The sequence below is a fragment of the Elaeis guineensis genome, chromosome 12 (assembly GCF_000442705.2).
Source record: "Elaeis guineensis isolate ETL-2024a chromosome 12, EG11, whole genome shotgun sequence".
Classification (NCBI taxonomy): domain Eukaryota; kingdom Viridiplantae; phylum Streptophyta; class Magnoliopsida; order Arecales; family Arecaceae; genus Elaeis; species Elaeis guineensis.
In genome coordinates, this window is record NC_026004.2 from 86112702 (window position 1) to 86133289 (window position 20588).

The 20588-nt window shown below is 40.6% G+C and overlaps 1 non-coding gene across 1 annotated transcript; it reads left to right on the forward strand.

Annotated features, from left to right (window-relative positions):
• The first annotated feature begins 19434 nt into the window (after nt 1-19434).
• Nucleotides 19435-19540, forward strand: LOC140853040 (small nucleolar RNA R71). The gene has a single exon (XR_012136118.1). It is a non-coding gene; the product is annotated as a small nucleolar RNA R71 (small nucleolar RNA).
• The last annotated feature ends 1048 nt before the right edge of the window (nt 19541-20588 follow it).

Consider the following 20588-nt stretch of genomic DNA (forward strand, 5'->3'; position numbering starts at 1 on the left):
GAGCTGCTAACCTGATCTATGTTTGATCCGTATGAGTATGTTTGAGTTTAAACTAAATGGATTCGGATCATAAATAGATAGATTCACTTAACCTATTTAATATTTGGATGAAATTTAGATTTCAGACATCTGATCTATTTAATTTATTTAATATTCAGAATAATTTATGTCAGATAATTCGTTTAACCTATTTAATCCATTTGAAACCTATTTAAAACATGTTTAATTTATTTTTGACCCATTTAATTTATTTGACTTGTTAAAAATATATTTAATTTATTTAATTTGATTAATCTAATTTGATCTATTTAATAAATGAGTTAAATAAATTGAATCGGATAATCTATTTAATAAACAGATCGAATTTGAATTGATAAGTTTTTTAATCCGATCTATATGCAGCTCGATCTAGTCTGATCCAATTACCACCTCTATCTATCACCTTCCATCAGAGATATTTTTTATTTTTATATATTTTTTCTATTGGATTTGACCCCGTCTCCCGGCTACCAGGGACTGCGTCCACTATCCCGCGTGAGTAATGTACGTCACTTTAGGCAATAGATTGGAATTGATTTTTTTATCAAATAAATAAATAAATAAATAAATAAATAAATAAATAGATTGGAATTGGTCTCGTGCACTTAGGGCCAAGTGGATATGTGGGATTTTAATTTTTTGGTAAGGATATGTGGGATTTTGTTGAGGTGGAAGTTTGTCCACGGCATACACGAATGGCGTGGCGGAATGCTTCCCACGCATTGCAGATGATAGACATTTTCTAATTTAGAAAAAAAAAAAAAGGTCGTAGAATCCTACTCTCATTACGCGTTAATTGGGGGGTATTTCAAAACTGAGAGCATTTCCCTGAATGCTTTATCATAAGGTGGACCACTTACATCACGCGTTAACGCGGACTCACACGTAGACACGGTCTACGTAGACTGGATGCTTCAGCCAGTCCATGCTCACGTAGACACGGTCTCGCACTGACTTCAGGACTGACGTTATCTGCTTTAGAGAGCGGCATGTTATTCCACCAGTTTCCTTCCAAGAACCATCTACTTTGGTGAAGCTTCAACTAGCAAGTTTCCTGGAACTAAAGACAAATGGGTGCCCTACTTTATTGGCTGCGTATTGTTTGGCAAAGGACGCGGTTGACCCTGCAAGGACGGCTTGACCATGGGCTACAAATGATAGATTGGGTCTGGTCATGGATCCAATCAACTTGTGACCCCCAAAACAATTTAGACTCCAACCACTTCCTTGGTCTAAAATGCTAGTACGGAGGCCAGCTGACTGAATCGTATGGTACGTCCAGCCCTTGAGATTTTTAGTAGGGCCTGATCAAACTAGTAATGTTTGTGCAATGAAATAGTGAAGCTTGCTACGGTATTTTTTTAATAATATCTTATTATGAAGGATATTTGAGATATAATATTATCATTTTTTATATTTTATTATTTTTAAAAAATAAAATTTTATTATTTTTTAATCTTTCTTCTCCTTCGTTGCTTTACCTTGCCGCCACCCACCTTCCCACCACCCCCCATCCTCCTCCTTCGCCCACCTCTTCGCCACTCAGGTCCATCGCCACAGTCCCCCCTCTTTCTCCACCTTCTCCACCCACCTCTTCGCCGATCGGGCCCGTCGCTCGCCGCCACTCGTCTCCCAACCACCACCGCTCGCTTCCCCACCCTTTTTCTCCGTTTGTTAGGGCTGAAAATGGTTCGGTCAGTTTGATTTTAAGTGATTTTTTAAAACTGAATCGACATTTTGGTTTAAGAGGTTCCTAAAACCAAATATTTGACTAAACATAATCGATTTATTCATTTCGGTTTTGTACCGATTCGGTTTGTTCATGTAGCTTTTCTAAGTATTTGAACGGTTTGAACGATTTTTCGATTTAAATGGGTTGGTCGATTTGGTTTCTATTTTTTATTCCTTTATTATTATTCATAATCAAGTCAAATTTGAACCAAGTTAGATTGAAATAGGGCTAAATCAACATTTTAGATTCTTAAGTCATATAAAGGATATAGCCCAACTTTGAATATACATGTAACATAAATATATATGTAAATATATGAAGCATGTAATATAAGTGTATATATAAATATATAACATGATGGCATTTTAATTTTGGTTTGTCAGTTTGGTTCAGTTTCAGCGGATTACATAAATTAATAAACTAATAACCAAATCGAAACATCGATTTTTCTATTTTATTTAACCAAATCGAACTAGTTAAACCACCAAACCATCATATTTGATTCGATTTGAATCATGTTGGATGGTTTAGACGGTTTAATTGAAATTTTTTACACCCCTATTGTCGGCCGCTCAGGCCTGCCACCCCCTTCCTCCTCCATCTCTACCACTCATTTTCTCGCAGCCACACGCCACCCTCCTTTTTCATCCTCCATCGCTCAAGCCTGCTAGTTGCTTCCCTACCCCCTTTCCCCATCCACTGCTCAAGCCCACCACCACCTTTTTTCTCCTCCTTCGCCACTCACCTTCTTGCAGCCACATGCTGCCCCCTTCTTCCTCCACCACTCGCCTCTCCACCGCCATACGCTGACCCCCGATGGGAAGGGATGGTAGTCCATCAGGAAGGAGGAAGGAGGAAGGAGGAAGGAGGAACAGGGATGCGACTTTCAAAACACCCCACTAGCTTTTTGGTTTTTGGATTACATCTGAAATTTGAGTTATTTACTACAACAACCATGTACATGATCTGTTAAAACTGATTATTGATAAATAGATCAGTGCTATCCATCTTAAAATGGATGGATAGGAAAAAGCCAAAAGTAAAATGACTAAAAGAGGTTTTGGAGTCCCGTAGCAAAATCCTAAAATGGTAAGTATTAGCTAAGGCTACATTCCTTGTCGATTTTTTTTTCAAAAATAATTGGAAATAGGAAGTCTGTTTTATTTTTTTCAGATTTTTGGTAATTGAAAATATGTTTGGTTCATCTTTATTTATTTTAACAGCGAGGGCTTGCAATGTAGCTGGTGATGAGGGAGAGAGGGAGGATATGGCTGATGTTTCATGGGGGAGATATTTTGGCACTCAAAGTTGCCTGAGTATGGGTTGTATATTTCGCATGAAGAATGATTCATCTTCTTTCATGACATCCACTGTTTGATAGTGCAACAGCTACTTCAATACGATCGAGTGGTTGATTTTGCCAAAAACAAAATCAATCATTCTTTCATGCAAGAGATACAAAATGAACTTGTGACATAAAGGAGATTGATGTTGAAAACTAAACAGTATTTGCGCATTGTTGTGGAGTCATGACACCTCAGCCATAGACCTCGGGACTCATCCAAAAAATTCTGGGCTGACAGAGACACCGAGGTGATGACAGACCTATAATGGGAAGCCAAGGTAGAATGAAGTCCGCAACCAACGCCGATCTTCGGGTCGACTTCCAACTAACCTCTGGATCAGGATTCTACCGACCTCCAATTCAGGATTCTGTTGACCTCCGGATTGACCTCCAATCAACCCTCGGGTCGGGATTCCATTGAGCACCGAGCCGATATTTTATTATCAACAGGAATGAAGTCCACAACAAACATTGACCTTTGGATCGAGATTCTGTCGACCATGAAGGATCTAAATGGACGATACCTTGGCCACGAGCCGATCTTAATCTACCAACTCATCTTGCTATGTGGGTAGTCTATTGGAATCTCCCAACAAACTTATGGAATGTGGCCACATGGGCATAACAAACACCCACGACTAATAACTTATAGGCTCAAGCTTAACAACCTATAGGTCTAAGCATAACAAACTCCGACACCTCTATATAAAAAGATAACAAGGGGACCCTCAGGACAAGGCTCTGGTAAGCCAACCCAAGCCACTCTTAGCTCCCATACTCTCTCTCTCTATGCTCAAGCTTCGATTGACTTAAGCATTGGAGAATCCCCCATCGAAGGCCCCATCTCCGATGTGAGTGGACTTCTTTTGCAGATCTTTTTCGATGTCCCCGCTGTCCATATCTCCCTCCGTCCATGGCTGCATCAGCACCTCCGAAGTCTTGGCGCAACAAAATGGCACTAGAAGGGGACATAGCAGCCTAATTTCAAGAGAGACTATGCTGCACTGCTCCACCGCTTCCCATCGATCAATAACTCAGTGAAGCTAGGGTGGAGCCACTCAATCATCCACCTCGCATAGGTTGGTGGAACCAGAGCAACTGCCCGTAATGGCAGAATCCCAATGATTTGATGACGTAGTCTGTTAGGTCCACGCATTCACGAATGCTGTCCAACATCTACAACAAGCCATGAAGTAGCAGCAACTGCCTCAACCTACTCCTCTGTTAGTGCCATCTTGACACATTCGCCAGGACCTATCCCCAATCTTGAAAAATCCACCCTGAGGGATGCACCGATCAGTTTACTGATCGACAACCACCCTTCCACCATGGGTCTGCCCATGGCAGTCGACATCGATGATCTCCTACTTCCTCCGATGGGGACTCGACATCAGACTATGCTCCTTGGCTAGAACGGTCTCACCGAAGTGAAGACCTTAAGCGAAAGATCTGTGAGATCGAGTGCTGACTCACCGAGGTTCAGGTGGGCAGTAGAGGGAACGATGATGCTTTTGGCTTCAGTTCCTGACCATTCTTTATCCGCTCCATCCTTCAAGAGCTGATCCCCAGTCAGTTCAGAATGCTGGTGGTGGAACCATACGATGGCTCCACCAACCGCCTAGACTATCTGGAGGGCTACAAGACCCTCATGATACTTCAGGATGCCTCGAATGCCCTCCTTTGCCTCGCCTTTCCTGCAACCTTGAAGAAGACGGTGCAGACCTGGTACTCTGAGCTCCAACCGGAGTCCTTTTCTTCCTTTGAGTAATTTGGATGCTAGTTCGTTGATCTTTTTGGCAACAGTTGGATCCAATCGAGGACTTCAGATAGTCTCTTCTCCCTCCACCAGGAAGAAGGAGAATCTCTATGCGACTACATAGCACATTTCAACATGGCCACACAGAAAGTGTGCAACTTAGATGAGCCATTGCCATGTAGACTTTGAAGCATGGCCTCCGTAATGAGCATCTCATCTACTCCCTCAACAAGATGTATCCAAGGGATTATGTCAATCTCTTGGCCTAGGCCCGTAAGCACATGTAGACCAAAGAGGGTCAGATCACGTGTCAGGAAATCGAGCCTCCAGTAAGAAAAAGCATGCACGGGAGGACACGCACCTAAGGAATCCTGAACCAGAATCCTCTCGATCAGTGAAGGCTCCGCACCCAAAGATTCTACCTCGACGCTTCAACAGCTATGCCTCATTGACCACCCCTCGAGCCCAGATCATCAAGGAGATTGAGGGAGAAGGCTACCTCCACTGACCTCTGTGGATGAAGACCCTATCATTCTGATGGAACAAATGGAAGTACTGTCACTTCTATCATGATCACAGTCATGATAGCGAGGAGTGCCTCCAACTGAAGGATGAAATCGAGGCTCTTATCTGCTGAGGCTACCTCGATAAATTTATTTGGAAGCAACAAAATCGAGCTCTTGAGGAGCAGCCTTGATGCCAACCCAACAAGGACAACAACAACAACTGCCCAACGATTGGCGTTATCAACATGATCTCAGACCTCGAAAGTGGCAGGGAGCAGAAGATCTAGTTAGAAGTCCAAAGAGATAGAGGATCAGTGACTTGATTTCTTTTTTTGATGATGATGTTTAAGGAGTTTAAACTCCTCATGATGATACTATTGTCATTTCAATGATAATGGCAAATTATGATATAAAAAGAGTTCTTGTCGATAATGAAAGCTCTGCGGACATCTTATTTTATGATACTTTTCAATGCATAAGATTGCCAACTGATCGACTAAAGCACAAGAACAATCCCTTAGTTAGATTTTCAAGAGACTCCATGGTGGTAAAAGGAAAAATCACTCTCTCAGTGACTATTGGAATGGAGCCATGGCAACAAATTGAGCAGCTGACTTTCCTAGTCATTCGAGTGTCCTCTACTTACAACTTAATCCTAGGATGATCTGGACTCAATGCATTTCGAGCAATCATCTCCACGTATCATCTGATGGTCAAGTTTCTGATCCGATATGGGGTTGGAAAAATTTGAGGAGATCAAATGCTTGCTCAGCAGTGCTTCCTCGCTACACTCCAAGGCAAGAAACTGAAGGAGGCCCTGCCAATAGAAAACCACAAGGAAGAAATAAAAGAGTCCTGAGGAGAACCAATTGAAGAGCTCATCACCATCCCATTCAGAGATAATCCAACTAGAATGAGGTGGATGGGATCTCATCTGGCCACCAAGGATAGGGATTGGCTAATGACTTTTCTCTGGGCCAATGAGGATATCATCATCTAATCGGTGTCGAACATGCTAGGTATTCCCCTCGATGTCATTGTTCATAAGTTGAATATGAGTCCTAGGCACCAATCAGTGCGATAGAAGAAAAGAAGCTTCACCTCAAAGTGACAGCAAGCTATCAATGATGAAGTCGACAAGTTGTTGGCAGCAGGATTCATTTGGGAGGCACATTATCTTGAATGGATCTTCAATATCATCATGCTTAAGAAAGCTAATGGCAAGTGGATGATCTACATCGACTATATCGATCGTACCAAAGTTTATCTGAAAGATAGCTTTTCACTTTCGAGGATCGATCAATTAGTCAACACCACCTCGAGACATCAATTGCTGAGCTTTATGGATATCTTCTCAGGGTACAATCAAATTTGGATGGCATCCGAAGATGAGAAAAAGACCATGTTTATCACCAAAAAAGATCTATACTATTACAAAATGATGCCTTTTGATTTAAAAAATGCAGGTGCAACCTACCAATGCCTTATCAACAAGGTGTTCAAGCATCAAATTGACCGCAACATGGAAGTCTATGTCAACAACATGCTCGTCAAGAGCATAAAAGCATATCGGCATATCACTGATGTGAAGGAAATTTTTGGAGAGTTGCGGCAACACCATATGAAGCTTAACTCAAATAAGTGCATTTTTGAAATCACATTGGATAAATTCCTTCATTTTTTGGTAACCCAACAAGGAATATAGGCCAAACTGAAATCCGAGCACTCCTTGATTTGAAGCATCCGACTTCCAAGCGAGAGATCCAAAGCTTGGTGGGTCAGATAGCATTCCTCACCAATTCATCTCTAGATCGCCTTCCCTTCTTGAAGACAATAAGGTAGGTGAGAAACTTTAAGTAGACAGAGGAGTGCCAAACTTCTTTCGAAGAACTCAAGCGATATCTTAGCTCTCCCCCACTTCTCTCCAAACTAGAGGATCGTGAGTAGTTATCATTATACTTAGCTATTTCTTTTGATGCTATTAGCTCAGTTTTGGTTTGAAAGGATACAAAAATCCAAAAGCCGGTCTACTATATGAGCAAGATCCTTCGAGATAGGGAAATGAGGTACCCAAAAGCTGAAAAGATGATCCATGCGCTCGTTACCTCGGTGCGACAACTCCACCCTTACTTCCAAACCCTTTTGGTGGTCGTCTGGACCAATCAGCCTTTGAAGGCGATCCTCTAAAGGACTGACATCTCTGAGTGCATGGCAAAGTGGGCGATCGATCTCCAAGAGTTCAACATCAATTTTCTACCTCAACCCACCATGAAGGCCCAAATTTTGGCCGATTTTCTAGTGGAATGCACCGTGCTGAAGGAGCTCCCCTCAACAACATCTAAGGGCAATGAAGAACGATCCTTGACAAGATCTGAGGACACAAAAAAGTTTCTACAATGGATCCTGCATGTCGACGAAGCCTCGAATGTGCAAGGATGTGGGGCAGGGCTCATTCTTGTCAATCCAGATGTGGTCATAACAGAATACGCCCTTCGATTCGATTCCAAAGCCTCCAACAATGAGGTCAAGTATGAAGCTCTGATCATTGGACTTCATCTCACAAAAGAGCTTGAAGTGAAGGATATCAAAGTCCTCATTGACTCATAGCTCGCCATTGGACAAGTTCATGGTGAATATGAGGCTTAGGGTGTAACAATCATGAAGTACTTGCAAAAGCTTGAGGAGATGTCGGTGGCTTTTCGAACCCTAGATATTTAGCAAATACCCAGATCCAAAAATGCCCGAGCCGACACCCTCTCTCATCTTGTGACCTCTGGTCTGACCAACCACAATGAGCAAGTTTTCGTTGAGCACCTGCAGGCTCGAAGCGTTGAGGAGTCCGTAGTGCTTCAGGTCAAACATGAGCCGAGCTGGATGGATTTAATCATCAATTACCTAGTCAAAGGAGAATTGCCCTCCGATCTTGTTCAGGCTCGAGTGATCAAATGACAAGTGCCATGGTATGTGATCCTTGATAGAAGACTCTGCAAGAAATCTTTCTTCATGTCTCTACTTTATTGCTTGCGACCCTCCAATACCGACTATGTCCTTCGGGAGATGCATGAAGCCATCTGTGGCAACCATCTGGAGGGCAAATCATTAACTTACAAAATCATCTGATAAGGATACTACCAGCCGACCCTATAGAAAGAGGCCATCAAGCTTGTCAAATGATGTGAGTAGTGCTAGAAATACACCAACATTCAAAGAAGACTGATGATCGAGCTCACATCGATTATCACCCCTTGCCCTTTTATCGTATGGAGAATCGACATTCTCGAGCCATTCCCACAGGCGATGGGGCAAAAAAATTCTTGATTGTGGTGATCAACTACTTTATCAAATGGGTCAAAGCCTAACTTTTAGCACAAATTATCGAGGTAAAAGCTCAGAATTTTATATGAAGGTCAATCATCTATTGGTTCGGACTTCCACATGCTATCATCATCGACAATGGATGTCAATTCGACAATCAAAAGTTTAAAAATATATACTTGGAGCTCGGTATCGACCATAGACTTACCTCGATCAGACACCCATGGTCCAACGGTGAAGCTGAAGTGACCAACCACACCATCCTGCAAGAGTTAAAAACTAGACTCAGCCGGGTAAAGATTATGGATAGAAGAACTCTATAACATCATGTGGACATATCGAACCATGCCTCGGATTGCTACTCGAGAGACCCCCTTCAATCTCATCTTTAGAGCCGAAGCGGTCATTCCCATTGAAATCAGAGTACCATCAACCCGACTTGAACTCTATGATGAGCAAAAAAGTTCAAGTCATCTCCACACAAACTTGGACTTGCTCGAAAAAATAAGGAAAAGAGCTTGGGTCAGAATGGCTTTGTACCAACAACAAGTGGCCCGCCACTATAATGCCCGATCAAGATTAAAGCCTTCCGGTCCAGAGACCTTGTCTTAAAATGGGCTGAAGTATCCAAACCTGCTAAATAAGGCAAGCTGGCTCTGAATTAGGAAGGACCATATCGGATAACAGAAGTCTTCCAGCCTAGAGCCTACAAACAGGAACACTCGACGACACTCCGATCCCTCAAACATGAAATTCCAAAAATCTTCAAATTTACTACCAGTAAGAGGTGTAACCATTTTTTACTTTTTCAATAAAAATCATGCTTCTTAAAATTTGCGTGCTCTGATCGAAAAGACCAACCTACCTAAGGTCGGTCATCGGAATCAAACCATAGATGATGACAAAGGTGGCTAAGCTTTCGGAGACTCCACACAACCATCTGGTGCTCAGATGACTTGAGCAGAGGCCCATACACGTCAACTTCAAACAAATTCCCAAACAAACATTTGATAGAAACTTCGAATTGACACAACAAAGGAACACTTTATTTAAAGAAGCTTAATACATGATGACTTCGGCTGAATAAAGTCCATTACCGTAAAAGAAGGAAAAATACAAGCTCGACCATCCCATGAGCCACACAACAAGATGATGCAATGTTCGACAGACTCAGGACTCAATGATGTCGGCCTTGCCGTCTTCAAAAATGCATTTGCCTTCATGATAGATCTCCAGGGAGGGTCGAAAGACTACACCCATCGGGGGGGCAGGATCGTCCTCTAAAAAGGTGGAAGACCCTCCTATGAAGTGAGATCCTAGAGCCACCCTCGACGACCGCCACTGCAACTCAGCGGGTCGGGCGATGGATTTTTCTAATACCTCCCACACCAAATAAAGATGCCCATCGGCATAATCCTTGAAAGTGAACCTTGATCGAGTGAAGATATGGGAAAGCATCACCAGGTGGAGGCAAACGACGATGGCCCTATGACACTAGGAAAGGCGACATTATGGAAGATGACTAGGTAGTTCGAGCCTCGAGTGCATGAAGCTCCATTTATAGAAGAGCTAGGCCTGACCACCTCCAACTACTCCCTCTGATTATGGGATGCATGTTGCCAAAGGAAAGGTCTCGATGGGCTATTGTCATCGAAAAACAAAAAGCATTAAATACCTAAGGAGTACTATTCGTCAGTACATGATCCTTCAGAGATATCTCAGTCCCGATCGAGATCTCTGAAAAAGATATTCAGCATGACGCTAGATATGACCATGGGATATTCGGACAATCATCTGAACCTCGACTATTAGATTGGTAGACCGATCCCTCAGAGATATCTTAGCTTAGAGGCTGAGACCTCTGAATACTAGTCGGCAAGGCATCGACGATGGGAAGATATCCTTATCCAAGTTAGGATATTCCACAAATATGTCTCTAAAGAGATCCGATGATAAAGATCGAGATCAAATTAACCGACAGAAATGACTTGGCCCAAACACAATCAAAAAGTTAGTTTGGAAAAGGCATCAAAAGTCTTCATCGGGCAAGTAACAACCTCTACGATGGAGAAACCAAGTACCTTAAGAATTCTTCCAACAATAGAGATTGGACATCACCCAAAGCCCCTAACTTGATCTTCTAATGTCAAAGGCTTCAGCAAGATATGTTTGCAACATAAAAAGTCGAAAAGCATTCAGAGAAGAGGTACACATGACAAAAACCTATTTTTTATTACTCTTTATCACATAAATGGTGCCCAAGAAGGCACCAAAGGAGCAAGCAAGCATAGAGAGATGAAGACCTAATCTTCGTCCGAAGAGAACACCCCCCACTTCCTCATCATTATTGGTGGGATGGAGTCTCCTGAGATCCAGCTTCAGCACCATCCATCCCACATAGGCCCTATAATTTTCAAAGCCCTAGATGAAGGTAGTGGTGGAGATGTCGACGAGCTCCTCCCTAAAGGTTGCTGAAGCCTTGTACTCCTCAAGGCTACAGAGTTTGGCCTCAGCAAAGGCCTCCAGCACCATTCCCATAGGAGGAGCAACTCCATCTAGATCGCACCAACCAATCAGGAGCCTCCAAAAGAAAAGGGGTTTGGCCAATGACAGAAGATTCTGACTGGATGTTCCTCATCTTTTTAGACAAAAACTCGTCATGGCAAATGGCCATCTTCTTCTTTATAGCTTCCTTCATAGACCGTGGTGACAGCTCCAAGGCTAAAAGGCACCAAAAAGGAAGAATGTTCTCTGACAAACATATTCGGCAAAAAAGGCCTATTTATATAGGTCCCAAATGACATGCTTCCGATTGTCAAGCATCAGGCCATGGCACTTAGCCGACTCTGAAGCGACTAACATTGCGGTCCTTAATTGCATCATTATTTGCTTAAGGTCTTGAGGAACAGTTCTCAAAGATGCTTCGAAACTCGGCATGACTTGCCATGTGGTGGGTTAGGATATGCTTGAGGGTAGTTTCCAAGATTATTCCTTTGGAAATGTCCCCCTTTAAAGATGGTTGGAGTCATGAAGCAACGAGCAGATAAGTGCAATTAGAGCTTGGCAAACAAATTGAAAAACCAATCCCTCGAGGATATCTTGGTTCCAACTAAGACCTCTGAGGTTTTGATCAGCATGACTCAAAAACTTTGAAAATATCCAGATTCAAACTAGGACCCCCAAAGAAGATCTTGAAAAACATCCAAAAACACAATCGAAGTGACTCGTCAATCCATAGACAACTCCCACAAGATGAAATAGAGATTCCCTAGAAATTAAACAACTCAAATTCGTCCGCTTGGCCAAGCTTTGAGGACCCTTCACCTTGATGATTGCTACTTCTTTCATCCAAACCGATCACTTCAGACTCAAAAGTGGAGGGCAAGTATTATGGGGTCATGACACCTCAGCCATGGACCTCGAGACTCATCTTCAGAATTTCTAGGCTGACGGAGACACCGAGGTTACGACAGACCCATAATGGGAAGCCAAGGTAGAATGAAGTTTGCAATCAACACTGACCTCTGGGTCGCCTTCCAACCGACCTCTGGGTCAAGATTCCACTAACCTTCGATCGACTTTTAACTGACCTCTGGGTCAAGATTCCACTAACCTTCGATCAACTTTTAACCAATGATGCGTAGTCATTGATTGCACCAAAAATAACTCTACTCACTATGTAGGTAGGATGAGTTGAGATCGTATCCTCAGGGACCTTGGGCTAAGTTGAGATTACAAAATAAAAGAAAAAAATATTATTTTTAATTTAAAAAATAAATTATCTTCAAATTGATGTAATTAGAAAATAAAGAGCTCGGAAGTTTTAAATTAATTTTGCACTAGCAGAGTTGTATCTCTTTTTTAATTAAATAGATGTGATTAATGTTAGGAAAAATATCTATCTTTCCTCGACACACCCCATACCCGTAGATCATGACGTGTCTCCGAAAAGTATTAGGTAAACAACTCTTCTTTCTTCGGTACGCTCCGTACCCATAGATCACGGCGCATCTCCGAAAAGTAAAAGTTGTTCCTAATATTAATCTAACAGGAAAGCATAAATAAAAGCATATGAAAGAGAGAAAATAAAGAACTCATGATAATTTAAATAAAAAGCATAATCTTTATTGCATATAAAGAAATACAAGAAAGTTTAGAACAATAAACCCACTCTGTGTCGTTACAAAATTTTTTCTCCACTCTCGAGACTGCTAGCCTAGCTGCTCATGAAGTAGTCCCTTTCTATTCCTCTATGCAAGGCTCTAAAAAAATTTCTGGGCTCCCCCTCCAATGGGAGTACAAAAGCCTTTTTATAGGTGTTAGGAGGGAGGAGTTTTACAAGATTTTTCGATGTGGGACTAAAGAAAATGCTAAGGACTAAAAGATGGATGGATAAGATGGAAAGATCATAAACAGATAAAAAAAATATAAATCTTTCCTCTTAAAGTATTTTCAAATATTAATTTTTCATCTATTCGCGTCCGCCAGCAAAAACTCCCCCCGAACCCGCTTGTCGCGCGCCCGCCTGCCGCGTGCCCGCACCCGCATGCGATGCCGCGCCTGCGCACGCCTACGCCCTCACCCACTCGCGATGCCGCGCCTGCGCCCACGCCCGCTCGTGATGCCGCGCCCGCTCGCGCGCCCACGCACTCACGCACTCTTGTGCTTCCGCACGCCTGCACTGCCTTTTTACAAAAAGAAACTTTTGTTTCTTTAAAACGACATCTATATCTTTTTGGGTTCCTTGCATAATATCTTCATTTTCTATAATACCATATGCATCCTTCTTTTATTTAAATTTTATTTTAAGTCTAATTTTCTTCAAACTTGAGTCTTTTTGATCTGTGAATCGGACTCTTTGTATCGACGATCACCTTTCCTGTAAAACATAAAAAGAAATATTAAATTTTTAATAAATAAAATAAATTGAATATAATTTTTTACTTTAAATGACTTAAATTAAGTATTTATCACACCCTCCAACTTGAATTTTGCTCGTCCTCGAGTAAAATAGATATATCAGCATTGTGTACCGACTCGGTCTTGAATAAAAAGTTAGGTTAGGCATCCCAAAAGGTAGATGATACCTGGTCAGACCATTAAAGAGATATTTCATTGGATTATCAATTTGACCCAATTAGTGGCTGAGTATTAACTAAAGAAATTTCAAGAGCTTTTCTTTCACCAACTCTCCACTTTACTCTTTAAATCCTCTAACTTAATGTGAGAGAGGTTTATTATCTTCTTACAATTTAGTCCCCTTATTATCCACTATTTTTTTTTTAACATTGCCCACCTTTTTACGCGAACCACAATACTTACTTAGGCGAAAGGGCCCGGTTACTCAGTAGGAAACCAATATTTTTTTTAAAGTAAATTTTAAGGAGAATTTTTGCATAACTCGACCTTTTCACCCAATCTCTCATGAAGCAGATTCTTTATTGAGATCAGTAAGAAGAGGGTTGTAGAATCACTCTTAAAATTTTGTCTAGTCTAAACCCTACCATTCATTAGGTTTTCTTAATAATTCATTCCTCAGTATCTCTAAAATTATCTTGATCGTTAATCATTCATTGATTAGGATGCCTAATTGACTCTTAATCAAAATAAAATTCGGATACACAAAACTAATTATTTCTGACTATACTCGAGGATTTGATTAATTTTTATTTTCTTCCCCCCAACTTAATCTACATTGTCCTCAATGGAGTAGGAAAGTAAAGAAAATAAAAAGAGAGAGTGCACCTGGGATAATTTTGCTTCGAAAGTTGAAGTAGCTTCATTGATTAATAGGCTCTTGTTCTAAATTTCTGCAGCTGCGGTAAAATAAAAAAAATATGAAATCATTAGGTTGCCTCCCAACAAGTGCTAAGTTTTACGTCTTCAGCCAGACTGAATTGAGTATTATGGCGGTATTGGATCCACTAAATCAACAGATTCAATTAATTCTCCATCACTAATTTCATTTATGTAAGGTTTCAATCGCTGACCGTTCACTTTAAAGGTGTTCCCCTGTTTAGGATTTTTGAGTTCTATAGCTCCATGAGGAAATACCTGAGTTACAATGAAAGGTCCGTCCTAACGTGAGCGAAATTTTTTAGGAAACAGACGCAACCTAGAATTGAAGAGCCAAACTTTTTGATTGGGCTCGAACATTTTTCGTGCAATAAATTTATCATGGTACTCTTTAGTTCGAGCCTTATAAATTCTGGCACTCTCATACGCTTCATTGCGTAACTCTTCAAGTTTATTTAATTGAAGTCTCCTATTGGAACCTGCATTTTTCATATCAAAGTTAAATTACCGTATGGCCCAAAATGCACGATGTTCTAATTCTATCGACAGATGACAAGCTTTTTTGAATACAAGTCGATAAGGAGACATTTCTATGGGTATTTTAAAAGCAGTTCGGTAAGCCCATAATGCATCATCTAAGTGAAGAGACCAATCCTTTCTATCGGGCCTAACCATCTTTTCTAGGATATGTTTAATCTCCCTATTTGACACCTCTACCTGACCATTAGTTTGGGGGTGATATGGTGTAGCCACTTTGTGTGTAATATTATATTTTTTCATAAGTGCTTCAAAATGTTTATTCATAAAATGAGTCCCCCTATTACTAATGATCACCCTTGGGAAGCCAAATCGACTAATGATGTTTCGTTGGATAAAACTAGTTACAATTTTATTATCATTAGTCTATGTAGCTATTGTCTCCACCCATTTTGATATGTAATCAACTGCCACCAGAATATATTCGAATCCAAATGAGGTTGAAAAAGGTCCCATGAAATCAATCCCCCAAACATCGAAGATTTCTACTACTAAAATGGGGGCAGCGGCATCATATCCTTCTTGGATAAATTTTCTGTTTGTTGACATCACAGATAACTTCGACCAAATTCATGTGCATCCTTGAAAAGCATTGGCCAATAAAACCCACTCTGCAGTACTTTTGCTGCAGTTTTTCTTTCACTAAAATATCCCCCACATGCCGAAGAATGGCAAAAAGTGAGAATGCTTTGGAATTCACTCTCGGGGACACAACAGCGAATAACTTGATCAGGACAGTATTTGAATAGTTCAGGTTCTTCCCAGAAATAATGTTTAATTTGCGAGAAAAATCGATCCTTTTCTTGTTTTGTCTAGTGAGAAGGTACTTGTCCTGTTGACAAGTAATTGACAATATGGGCAAACCATGGAGGATGGCTAGAGTAGATTGCAAAAAGTTGTTCGTCAAAAAATTTTTCTTGGACCTCATCTATGCCTATCATGTGTTCAACTAAGATCCTGGAGATGTGATCAGCTACCACATTCTCGAAACCCTTTTTATCTTAGATTTTCATATCAAATTCTTGTAAAAGAAGGATCCATCTGATCAAATGCGGTTTAGTATCTTTCTTTAAGAGGAGATGTTTCAGAGCCGCATGATCAAAGTAAACTAGAACCTTAGACCCTAACAGATATGAGTGAAATTTTTCAAGGGTGAACACTACTGCTAGTAGCTCTTTTTCTGTTGTGGTGTAGTTTAATTGGGCATCGGAAAGAGTCTTGCTAGCATAATAGATCACAGGTGGCTCCTTATTGATTTTTTAGCCTAAGATGGCACCTATTGCAAAGTCAAAGGCATCACACATAATCTCAAATGGAATGGACCAGTCAGGGAGTTTTATTATGGGTGTTGTTGTTAGGGCTATTCGTAATATGTTGAATACTTTCAAACAGTCTTCATCAAAGATGAATGGTGTGTCCTTGGCCAACAGATTGCACAGGGGTCTTGAAATCTTGCTAAAGTCTTTGATGAAGCATCTATAAAATCCGGCATAACCTAAGAAGGATCGTATTTGTCAGACCGAAGTAGGGGGTGGTAGTTTTGAAATGACCTCAACTTTGGCTTTATCTACCTCGATCTCTCTTTCAGAAATAATATGTCCTAATACAATTCTTTTCCGCACCATGAAATGGCTCTTTTCCCAACTTAAAACCAAATTTGTCTCTATACATCGTTGAAGAACCTTGGTTAGGTTCTGAAGACAATTATCAAAGGTAGAGCCAAATACTGAAAAATCGTCCATGAAGACCTCTAAAAATTTATCGACCATATCAGAAAAGATGGCCAAAATGCACCGTTAAAAAGTGGCTGGTGCATTGCAGAGACCGAATGGCATACGTCTAAATACAAATGTTCCATAAGGGCATGTGAAGGTAGTCTTTTCTTGATCAGCAGAAAATACCGAAATCTGGTTATATCCCGAATATCTATCTAAAAAATAGAAAAAACTTTGTCCTGCTAGCCGTTCTAAAATTTGGTCAATAAAAGGCAAAGAAAAATGATCTTTCCTTGTAACAGCATTCAGCTTTCGGTAGTCCACACATATTTGCCAACCAGTTGTTGCACGAGTAGGAATTAACTCACCCTCATCATTCTCTATTACGGTAATACCTGACTTCTTAGGTACTACTTGGGTTGGACTAACCCACTGGCTATCTGAAATTGGATAGATAATTCCAGCATCTAGCCATTTCACTACTTCCTTTTTCACGACTTCCCGCATATTCGGATTCAATCTTCATTGCATGTCCCTATGTGGTTTTGCCTCAACCTCGCAGTGAATATGATGCATGCAAACAGAAGGATCTATACCCTTCAAATTGGCAATTGACCACCCTATAGCCTCTTTATGCTTTTTGAGTACCCCGACAAGTTTGTCTTCCTGGTCGTTGGTTAGGTCAGACGCAATGATCACTGGAAGGGTATCATTGGATCTAAGAAATGAATATTTCAGTGTGGCAGGAAGAGGCTTTAGCTCCAGAGTAGGTGGTGCTTCTAAGGATGATTCTAGAGGGCCTGATTGAATTGGTAATTGCTCGTACTTTATAGTCCAAGGGAGATTGGTGCTAAAATTGGGAGGTTCTAGCAAAGCATGTATTTCTTCAGTGTATCCATCAATATCAAAATTATCCATTCCAAAATGTGTTAGGCATGCCTGTAAAGGATCTAAGTTGAGCAAGGCAGGAGCTTTATCTTCTATAACTTTCTCTAACAAGTTGATCTCATTATGGTCGTACACAGGTGGTCCCAAAGATGCATTGAAAATATTCAACCTTAGCTTCTTATTTCCGAAAGATACATCCATAACTCTGGTCCTACAATTTATACAAGCATTAGCGGTTGCTAAGAAGGGTCTACCTAGGATGATTGGTATTTGGTTGGGGTTACTACCAGATTCCATATCCAGCACAAGAAAGTCAACAGGAAAGTAAAATTTATCTACTTTCACCAATACGTCTTCCAGCATTCCACGGGGTACCTTAATGGATCGGTCTGCTAGTTGTAAGGTCATTGTTGTGGGTTTTAACTTTCCAAATCCAAATAGGTCATATACAGAGCTCGGGAGAAGGTTGACACTTGCACCCAAATTTAATAATGCCTTCTTAATCGTGAGGTTCCCTATGACACAAGAAATAATTGGGGTACCTGGATCTTTCAGTTTGGGTGGGGCAATTTGCTGGAAAACTGAGCTGGCCTGCTCAGTTAGGTGGATTTTTCTTGATATTTATGCCTTTAATTTTCATTTCTGTGTACACAGGTCCTTTAAAAATTTGGCATAGGTCGGAACTTGCTTAATGGCATCGAGAAGAGGTAAGTTTAGCTGGACCTGTTTAAATAGTTCCAATATTTCATTCATTTTTATACCCTTCTTATCAAGAGGCAGAGAGGATTCTAAAGCACTGGGAAATGGAGCTTTAGGTGCAGGTGCTGGGTTAACAGGTTCTTTTCTCTCTTCAGATTTTTTCTTTTCTGTTGTAGCTGGAATTGGTTGCTTTTGTTGTTGGATTGCTTCAGATTGATTTAAGATTTTTTCGCTTCTAAGGGTCATGATCGATTTGGCATGTTCGAAAAAAATTTCAAGATCAATGGAGCTTTCAGCCATGTACTGACCTTTTGGGTTATTAATAGGCTGACTAGGTAATTTGTCTTCTTCCCTCCTACTGAAAGCTGTTGCTAGCTGACCTATCTGGGTCTCTAGCTTTGCTATTGATTGTGTATGGGAGTGAAGGAGTTGGGTATTCATTTCTAGTCCTTTAAGTGCTTGCAGTACCTTTTCTTCGAAAGTCGAGCTATGAGTACTCGGAGTGGGTTGAGGAGGGTTCTGGTATTGTGGCTGGGATGGATGCCTAAAAGTTACATCCGGATAACCTGATCTTTGTTGCACTGGAGGAAACACTGGTTGTGATTTTCATGAGAAATTCGGATGATTTCTCCATCCCGGATTGTACGTACTAGAATAGGGGTTGTTCCCTGGTCTATGAGTAGTTTGGGCTTGATGGACTTGTTCTTGTACATGTTCAGGAAACTGTGATGCAACCGGACAATCATTCACACAATGAGTGGGGCTCGAACACAATGCACATATATTTTGTATCTGATGGGATGGAGAAGGTGACTGTCCCATACTTAATAATCGATCTAACTTTTGGGATAATTCATCTACCTTATGATGGATATCTATGGCATTTCCTACTTCATATATTCCACCTCTCTTTGGGTTTAACATGGGTTTATCTCTAATAGAGGCAGACATATGATGTAATGAATTTTTACTTAAAATTTCAAACAGTTGCCATGCCTCATCCTCACTTTTCAGCATAAATGTCCCACCGCATGATGCATCGATCATTTGTCGATATCTTTCAGATAGCCCATCATAAAAATATTGGATTAACTGCCACTTGGGTACAGCATGGTGGGGATATTTTCTAATAAGGTCCTTTAATCTCTCCCATGTTTCATGAAATATTTCTCCATCTAATTGAAAAAAACTAGTTATGGCTTTCCTTATTTGATTAATTTTTCCTATGGAAAAATATTTCTTGAGAAACTCTCCTTGCAGCTGGTCCCCGGTTGATATAGTCATGGAATCCAAAGTATGTAGCCAGTATTTGGCTTTGTCCTTAAGTGAGAAAGGGAATAATTTTAACCTAAGAGCATCATCGGAGAAGTTGTAAATTTTGACAGTTGAGCATATCTCAAAAAATTCTTCAAGATGTTTATAAGGGTCCTCATTACTAAGTCCATAAAATGAAGTAATATTTGGATTATACTGGACTTAATTTCATATTGAGTGGCCTCCACAGGGGGCACTTGAATACAAGGAGAGTAGGTATATGTGGAAGGAGTAAAGTACTCCTTCAAATGTCTGGGTGGATCATTCTCCTGATTTCGATCCATATTTTTATGTCTGTTAGCTCTAAAGGTTCTTTCTATTTCAGGATCAAAAGGTGGGATTTTTGGTCATAACGATCTACGGCCAAGCATACACCTTACAATTATACTTTAGAGCAAACACAGAAAATTTTAGTTTATATATATATATATATATATATATATTTATAATAAAGTGAGAAAAGAGTGAAGAAAATCTAAAGAGAAGAACCTAAGAATTTTAAATCTATGAAAAGGAAGAAATTAGTTAATGTTTAGATGTTAATTGCAATCAGCTTAAACAAGCATAGACTCTCTATCCTAAGGTTAACTTAGATCTAGACAGCTCCTAACTTTCAAGACCGCCTTTGAGCACTCCAAGCTCAAGACTGACTAATTGACTCGGTCAGGTAAGCGTAAGATGTGGGAGGTTCTCTGCTCGTTGCTTTCCTTAGACACCAACTGAGTTGGCCAGGTCAGTCAATGGAACCAATTGAAAACTACTTTCTTTAACCACTTGCCTTAGACACCGAGCAATTAACCAATCCGCACTCGGTTCAACTCTAGAGCTTTCTTATCCTATTGAGCTCGAAATCCTTAAGGGTCAACGTCTAATTAATTTTAAATTAAGATCTAGGTTATACAAATGTAAGGGAGTGATTTGTGGACCAAGGAAGGGTGATCAAATC